General features: G+C 45.6%; 1 pseudogene; it reads right to left on the bottom strand.

Moving 5' to 3' along the window:
• Positions 1–1,103: 1,103 nt before the first annotated feature.
• LOC141422865 (U6 spliceosomal RNA) lies at positions 1,104–1,200 on the bottom strand (annotated as a pseudogene).
• Between the last annotated feature and the right edge of the window lie 7,437 nt (positions 1,201–8,637).

The following is an 8,637-nucleotide window of genomic DNA, read 5'->3' as shown; positions in this document are numbered from 1 at the left end:
AAGACTTGATCCAACTACCTCTGGACAGTTGTATACACTGGATTGAGGACAACTTGTCCTGTCATGACATCTATGCCTTGTGAGCCTCAATTGACTCTTGGCCTCCCACTGACTTCCCAAGTTGCTGAGTCCTATAGCAGACTTCCAGGTCCAGCCACTGGGGGAAGGGTAATGCAGGGCTTCCCCTGAATTAGGTGATGACAGCAGATTCAGTGTCCAGCCAGGATTGTTAGTTCTTGGGACACTATGGGATGTTGTGGGCCCCATGCTCCCTGGGACTTCTCAAAACTCCCACAACAGTGGAGCCCATTTCAAAATGAAGCTGTATTATCAGAGCTTGCACAGGTTTGTGTCTGTGGACACTGAGACAGGAGCCTGTGTGCAGAATCTGTGCTGGGTAGAAGTCACATGACTTAATCCACTGATTTAAAAAGAAACAATTTTGGAAAAAGAAATTCTTTTCAAATCCTGATTTGTGGAGCATTTTTATTCTACTTAGAATTTGTATTAAGCATTGTTCTACATCTGTTGGGAAGACCCTACAGTTTCTCTTAAAGTCTTTTGATATGGAAATACAGACATAATCAGAAACTTTTGAATTATGAAACATTCTTCTATCCCAGATAAACTCTGTCTGTATTTAGTCATCAATATATTTCCAGGGTCAACGTTCTAATATTTTGCTGAGGATTCTGTCTTCTTCACTGTGAGGAGTACTTCTGTCCTTTATTCTGATTTTCTTCTGTTTTCTCAGTATTTTTGTCAAAATGAATTCTGGTAAATCTGAGTAAAAAGGAGTTGAGAAATGCTCTTGTCATTTCTATGTTTTGGAATATTTTATGTAGAATGGATATTAATTCCTTTTAAGATAACTGCTATAATTCACCAATAAAGGTATCTGTGCTTTCAGTTCTCTTTCTCAATAGACTCTTTTTTCACATTTCAATAGTATATATGAGTTTTATAGGGCATTTTCATTGAGACATCACACATGTGTTTACAATGTATCTTGATGAGATCCACCACCCCTGTCATTGTCTATTATCCTCCACTCCAGATCCCCCTTTTTGGGACAATTTCAACAGGGCTCATTGCCTGTTATATAAAATATGGAACACCTCATGAATTTGCATGTTATCCTCCCACAGGGGCCATGCTAATCTTCACAGACAATTTGCCAAAATGAGCAATAGAAGGCTCTTAACCATAAATGTATTTGGTAAATACAGGAATATTCACATAAGTCAGTTTATCTTTAGTGAGCTATGTTAGGTTGTGTCTTGGAGGAAATTTGTTAATTTTACCTGCTCTTGACTTTCCAAACATAAACCCTTTTGTAATATTCCTTTACTAGTATGTTACTAATTGTAGCTTTTGTCATAATGCACTCTGTTTTACACCTGATATTGATAATTTGCAACTTTTTGTTTTCCTTGGTCAAGCTGGTTAAAGATTTTTAAATTTATTTTGTTTCCAAGAAATGCAATTTTCACTTTACCAAAACTGTCCAACTTCAGTGACCCCCTTAAATCAATCACCACAGGGGTAATTGTGTATGACCACTTTCCAACTACCTCAAATTGTTGATTCTTATAGCTAAGGCCACCACCACCCAGCTTAATGGTTGTTTCTGTGTGGAGCTTGAACACAGAGCTTCCTACTCTGCCATTTTCTGTTGCAAATATCATTTCTAAAGATATTCAGTTTTCGCAGTTTCAGGATATTGATAGCACCTCTGACCTCTAATCCAGGAGTCCTGAGGGGCCATCTTACTGCAACAATCTATTTCATCATATTGAAATCAACACTTGCTCTGTGCAAGGTGGACCTGTATCTAGTTCAGCATGCTTGACAAAGAACTAGTCAGCTCATCCTATTTCTGCGTAAAGTAAAATGAGACTCCTGCCAAGATTTCTTATTTCCACATGAAATGTAAGAGTCTCCATGTCATTATTAACCCAGGAGATGAAAGAACAAAATCATAACCATGAAATAGTATAACAAACATTTTAATATACATAAATATCAAGAGTGAAAATTAAAATTGATAACAAATAAGTACTACCCAACCCCAATCTGCTTAATTTTTTCTTGCTTTCTTCCATGACCCACCCCATCCTCGCATATCATTTCCAATCTAAACCCCCATCTCATCCTCCCTAAGGTGCTCCAAGGCTTGAAACCAAGCCTGAAAATTCATATGAGGTTCGATGATGTACTTGTTGCAAGCAGACTGAAGGAGATTTATCTGAGTTATTACTTTGAATTCCTGGTTCAAGAAGAAGAGAGGAAGATCATAGACCTGGGCACTTACACAGTGGGTCATCAGTGAGCACCTCTGGGTTATGGTCTGGGACCTCCCCCTCCTCCCTCCAACGCAGGCTCTTCACTGTTCTCATAGCTGGATTCAAACAGACACTCTCACGATGAGTCCTAGATTCTAACTCAGGGCCCCATTTCCTGTTAACAGCCCAATCCCTGTGCACCAACAGTTCTACACCAAGAGGCAAGAACAGAGCTAAATATACTACCCAGATTCCACACCCTGACATCCCCATCAGTGTGGACATTATCGCTCACCTTCCTCTTCTTGCTGAAGTCGATAACTCCTCCCTAGAAGGTACACAGCCAATGTGTTTAAAAATGACCCAACACATTTTGAGCTTCCCTACTTCATAGTGAACTAACAGAGAGCACACCAGGTGGCATGTACCCTACATCTGGACTAAGGCTGTCAGCAAAGGGTAGTGGGACCTGGGGACAGAGGGGCTGGGATCTTCTTTCCATAACTGATCTGAATATATTGGATACTGAGCCTTCAGGTGAGACAGCCCAGATTGTGATCAGCTAAGCTTGGAGGACCTGGTTTCAGTCTCCCACCATGATCATCAATTGAGGAACCAGCCAAACCCAACTGCAGCTATCAGGTCAAGCAGCTCTGAAGCCACACCAGGTGGCATGGGTTTAGTGGTTAGCACAATGGGTATCTCTGAGACTCTAATGAGTGCTAGAGTTCAGGGGTCAGCAAGGGGCCTTCTCCCACCAGCCCCTACTCCCCAGCATTGGCTACATGCTCACTCACATGTAAAAGGCCTTCTTTCACAGTGTGCACCCTCACTAGGTCAGTGAAGAAGGTCCCCAGGTATGGAATGGTGGCTTCAGATTCATACTGTGGCAATGGATGGGAGACAAGAAGGAAGGCCCTGCGTTCATATGCTGGAGGCTTATCATCATGACCATAGACCCACTAGGACCTCCCACTGAGAACAGTTTATAGACCATAGACCACCTCTCCCCAGTGCTGCCCCTTCTGGCACCTGGGACCTCAAACTGATTCTGTTCATCTCCTATGTTGGCATTTGACAGAGGTGTATGTGTCCCTTGCCTGCCACTTTTGCCATACACTCTATCAAGCCATAGGTCAGGTGGCTGAAGCCCATCACTCTAAGATGCCAGCTATTCAGGCATGGAGCTGTCAGGGTCTGCAAGCCATGTGTATGGAGTTATTAGACAGTGTGGCAAGAAGAGGGAAGGGCCAGGGGAGTTCCCTCCAGTCCTTCTTTGGGGTAAGCCTACCATTAATCATGGTCACTCACCATCTTTTGACGCCTGTGGCCTCTCTTGAGGTTCCTCCACAGGGTGGCAAGTTTGGAAGTTCTACCCTGTCAGATTGAAGGTGGACTTAAAGGCTCCCCGCCTCTCACTACTTACTCTACCAGTACCCCATCCTTGAGCCTGGTGGTGTCCTGCCTAGTTATGCCAATTCTCCTGCCACCTGCAGAGCTCCACTACTCACTGTGGGGGATACCAGTCTGGTGCCTGAGGACTCCATCTTCCCCTTTCCTCATCTACAATATGCAGATGAACATAGGACTGTCTCATGGGTGATGTGAGAACTCAATTCTCCTTTCCATTAGTGCTGCCCTCACACTGGCCTCATTTGACCAAATTCACTTCAGAGCTCCTTTTCTCCCTTGGACCTCTCATCATCTCTCATGAGGTCAAAACACCAGACTCATCCTTGCTCTGATTATGGATGAGAAAACAGAGGATTAAGGAGGGGTATTGATTGGCACAGGGTGTTCAGGAGGCCAAGGGGAACAGGTTTTCAGTTCTCATTAGCAAGTAACCAGGGTCCTGCCCTCTGGCCCCATTGTATATGCCACAATTCCTAGCCAAGCTGCCCCACAATGAAAGAAAATCAAGGCATCTCAGACTCTTGCCTGTCCAATTTCCCTGGTTTCTCTGCCCTGACATGGAACCTGAGGCTGTGCAAATACTTTCCATCTTCATGGAGCTCAATATGATATTCTGAGGCCAAAAACCCTGCTTTTGTCCACATGAGGCTGAGATTTCCCCAGGGGCCATCTCTTGCTGACCATTATACCAGGGCAGTGAGACATCGACATTCTGCTTCCTCTTTTACATAGAAGCTTCTGGAGGGCATCAGAAGACAACCACGGTTATTTCATAGGTCTCTGAGACTCCTATGCTACTAGGGAACTCCAAGACTCTAAGGGTATGGCATTCTCCAGCTGTTCCTTTGTGACTCTCGGTAGGTTCTGCTTCACAGCAGGGTATGGAGAGGCACAGTGAATTCATATCACCATCTTGGGTCTATATGTTGGACCCAAGTGAGGCTGCCTCTTTGTCTGGCTGGTCCCTGGGTCCACAGTGTCTCCACATCCCAGGGCAGGTATCTCTTCCTCTGGGATGTGCAGGCCCCTCAGAAAGACAGAAGGACCATAACTTCATGGATAGAGGATGTCCTGGTTTAAAGAAAGGATCTACATTCCCTAGGCCCACTCAAAAGTCTGGGGGATGCTAAATTCCAGGAGGAGGCCACAGAAGTACACAAATTCTGTTGGTTCAACCCACTCCAATTAAATACTCTGCATGTATACACTACAATCAATTACCTGGGGCCTCATGTTCCCCAAATAGCCCCCCATATGCCTCAGCAATGAACTGATATTTCTTATCTTCATCTTGATTGGACAGAAATTCAATTTTCAAAATCACTTTCAGTGAGGAACTAATATTGCACCCCCCTTTTCCTCCCTCCATCTGCACACAGACTCCCACCTACCTTGATGAACAGTGCTCTGTGAATGCACTTGTTGTTTTCTTTAGAAAAATTCTTTCTTATCATCTGAAGAATGTCTAAACTTTCCCTGTAGGAAGTCATATAGGTTATAGTTCAGAGGAGTGAGAAGAGAAATGAGCGTGAATCTATTTTCATTTACAGTGAAGACTCCAAAGTGATGGGAGACAAGGACTGCAAATGGAACCACTGAGTGCTAAGGATGCATGGCCTGCACCAGGGCCTCCCTGTGCATACAATCAAGGCCCCAATCCCATTTCCAATGATCACGTCTGTTTTTATTTCACCTGAACAGAATCTTGTGGCTACAATGTAAGAACACATAGGCAGCATCTACCCGATATCTAAGTGGAGCCCCACCACAGATTTACTGGCCAGGTCTCATTCACACAAGTTGTACCCACTCTAAGGCCTTATCTCTATGGTTTGCAAGTGGGCTCACAGATGGATGACACTTACCCCTGTGTACCCATACTTTTGGAGAGAAGAGGTGCACCTACCTGGACACTTCTTTCCATGTGCTCTTCAGTTGATGAATGCCCTTGCTTTGAAGAGCAGACAGGATGGCATAAAGTGAGGCGAAGTTCTTGAGGATGCGACATTCCTGTGGATGAAGACACTGTGGCTAATGCCATGGCCCTTGGGTCTGACACTGAGGATATGGAGGGTGGGGGACTTCAGGGGTATGCAGAAGTTCTGGGGATAAGTAGAAGATGACTGAGCTCACTCCAAGGGCAGAGCATCAGGAGGAATTTAGTGCTGTGACTGAGGACTGCTGGGGTCCAGCAAGTACAGCTCTAGAAAGGAGTGGCTTGTGTTTCATGCAGGGGCTTTGACTATAGCCCACATCCTGAAAGAGAGAAAGGAGAAGAGAGTGACCCTGAGCCCATCCTACAGCATACCATGGCCACCTGGATCCAATGCTCCACCACCTTGGCCCTGTCTGTGTCCTTCATTCTCTTGTCCCCAAGGCAGGTGGTAATGACACAGGAAATGACATAGTTTAGCTGAGTGAAAACAGCATCAATGGTGGATGTCAGATGCTTCTTTCCCACCTTGTCCACCTGGGACCAGATGTATCCCAAGCAGTGGCAGGGCGATACTTTCTTCAATACCTCCTGAGAAGCAAGGTCAGAGTTATAAGGCCTAGTTACATACCAGCGCCCCCAGGCCCAAGATGGAGCACTGTGGTTGGGGGTAGAACCAAAGAAGCTGAGAATATGGTTCAAGCTTTGTGGAATTCTGTTTTGTTCCCTGGGCACTGAGGGATAGTGATAGGACCATTGTCCTGAAAATCTCAGTCCTCTCAATGGAATCTGACTCACAAGGCATGATCTGGTTGGCATATTCTGCCTTCCACCTATGTCTGCCTTTGGATCTAGTGCACAACAAGCCACTAATGAGTGCTGAGGAATGCCATAACTCTGGTGTAAACCCTGACTCTTCATAATCACTCTGAGGATGAATTCCTTTTCGACCCTACAAAGGGGAATTGAGACACTGGGTTTAAGAAAGTGGCCCTGGTCATGGGCTGTGCAATGTTGAAGCTGGGATCTGGACTGGAAATTGGTTTAGGACTTGCAGGACTGGCCTCCAGAGTCTAAACGGAGGCCTACCCATGCCCTGCCTGCCAAGACACTCACAGCATCCATCAGGGTCAACTGCTCTGCCACCAGTTCAGGACGGAATGCCAAGATGTAAGGTTTCTCCTCTCCTCGTCTCACTCGCTCTAGGCCTGATGCTGGTGATGCCATTGGGTTATATTTCAAAACCGGTGCTTGAGATGGCTCCATCTGTGGAGTAGGTTTTAGTCAAAGACGTGCACCTGGTGAAAGAGCTGCAGGAGACAACATCCCTAAGGAGACTGCCCTGCTTGAGCCTTTACAAATACAATAAGTCTTCTACCATCCTGAGAAAACCCAAGAAGTAACCCTAAACAGGTTTCCTTCTCAGATAATCATCCCTAGGCTCTCAGGCTGTTCCTTGCTTCTGGCCTGATGCAAGCAGTTGAACTTCCTTGAAGTGGGTCCCATTCCAACCCTTCCTAATGTGCTCTGTAATGTTTCTGCCCAACCTTCTCACCCACAGGCTCCATGTTGCTGAGTTGCAGATTCTCCAGATGGGTGAGGAGAAATCGGGCTTGACATTCCTCTTCTGAGCCAGGCATGTTGATATGGAGGTATGCAACCAGTTGCTTGAGGCACAGAAAGTCTGGAGGTTGAACGAAATCTTCTGCATACTGGTTCAGCCAGGTGCCCAGGATAAAGGACAGTGCTCTTGGGGCAGACAGGCAGGAATCAGAGTCAGAGCCCTTGCCTTCCCTCCTCCTAGCTTTCCTAAGGCACATGTGTGGGATCTGGTCTCCTGAGCCTTCCCTAGTCTATTGAGAGGATATTTTACTCCAGCCTTAGCCCTTGGGCTGTCCAAGCATTGGCAAGTTAGGTAACCAGGAAGAGCTTCAGAGAACCTCCACAGGAGGGAACCCTAGTCCTAAGGTGTGAACAGCTCTTCTGTATTCATGGAAGCTCCATATGTTCCTGATTAGCTTCCACAAGCACAAGGATTTGGTGAGACCTACTGGTGGTATATGCTGCTTCACTCTCCATGACTCAGGTGTGGCCTGTCCTCTCATGATAATATTTTCTTGAGGTGTACAGCTTACCATGTGAACACTAACTGATACCCTAGGGAACCACTTGGGTGTTCATTACTGAGTAGTGAGGGTCTGAGGGTCTCATACCTTCTGTGTGACCCTGATGTGCACAGACTGGGCAAGCCTGAGAGAGATGACTGTAGTAGAGATAATAGATTCTCACAGAGGCCAACTGAGAGATTCCAGCCTCCCGTTGCTTCCCAAGGAAAGCAGATACCACCAATGGATATACCAAGGGAAGATCTTTGTTAGAAGATCTCTTGATTTCTAGCTGCAGGTGAAGCCATAAACCTCATCCCAATACAGTGAATCACAACAGCTCTGAAACCCTCCCCAAGTCAAAATGCACAAATGTCCCACTTTCAGTAATGTTGCTCTCCCTCTTGTCCCAAAGCCCACTCACTCTTTGAGTTGTTCCCGTGGTCCATCATTCCCACTGGAGTAGAGGAGGACACAGGCATATCTAGTGGAGACCATGACAGTATCACATCTTCTGTACCTACTTAGGACATACAGTGTTTCTGACTAACTCACCACTGGAAGTGGAGCCAAGGATGCCAGAATTTTTCCTGCTTTTTTTCATAGAAAAGAATTGTGCACATAAACAATATGTGCTTCCTATGTATGTGTTCAATAAATGAGCCCAACCAGCTCCTCTTTGTGCATGGAGACATCTAGGTCTACCTAGGACAAGGATAATCCAAACAGAATATGGAACCTTCTATGCAAATCAGGAAAATAAATTTCTCAAGTCCTTAGATGGGTGAGGTCTCTGGCAGAGAACGTATTCATGGAATAGGGGGAGTCCCACAGGAGATCCCACTATGCTAGGCAGCCCACTCCCCAGGCCCAGTCTCTGACAAACACTTTCATGGTTCTT

This window comes from Castor canadensis, chromosome 4 (assembly GCF_047511655.1).
Source record: "Castor canadensis chromosome 4, mCasCan1.hap1v2, whole genome shotgun sequence".
Lineage (NCBI taxonomy): Eukaryota > Metazoa > Chordata > Mammalia > Rodentia > Castoridae > Castor > Castor canadensis.
The sequence above is the reverse complement of the archived record's forward strand: the minus strand, read 5'-3'. Positions and strand labels throughout refer to the sequence as shown.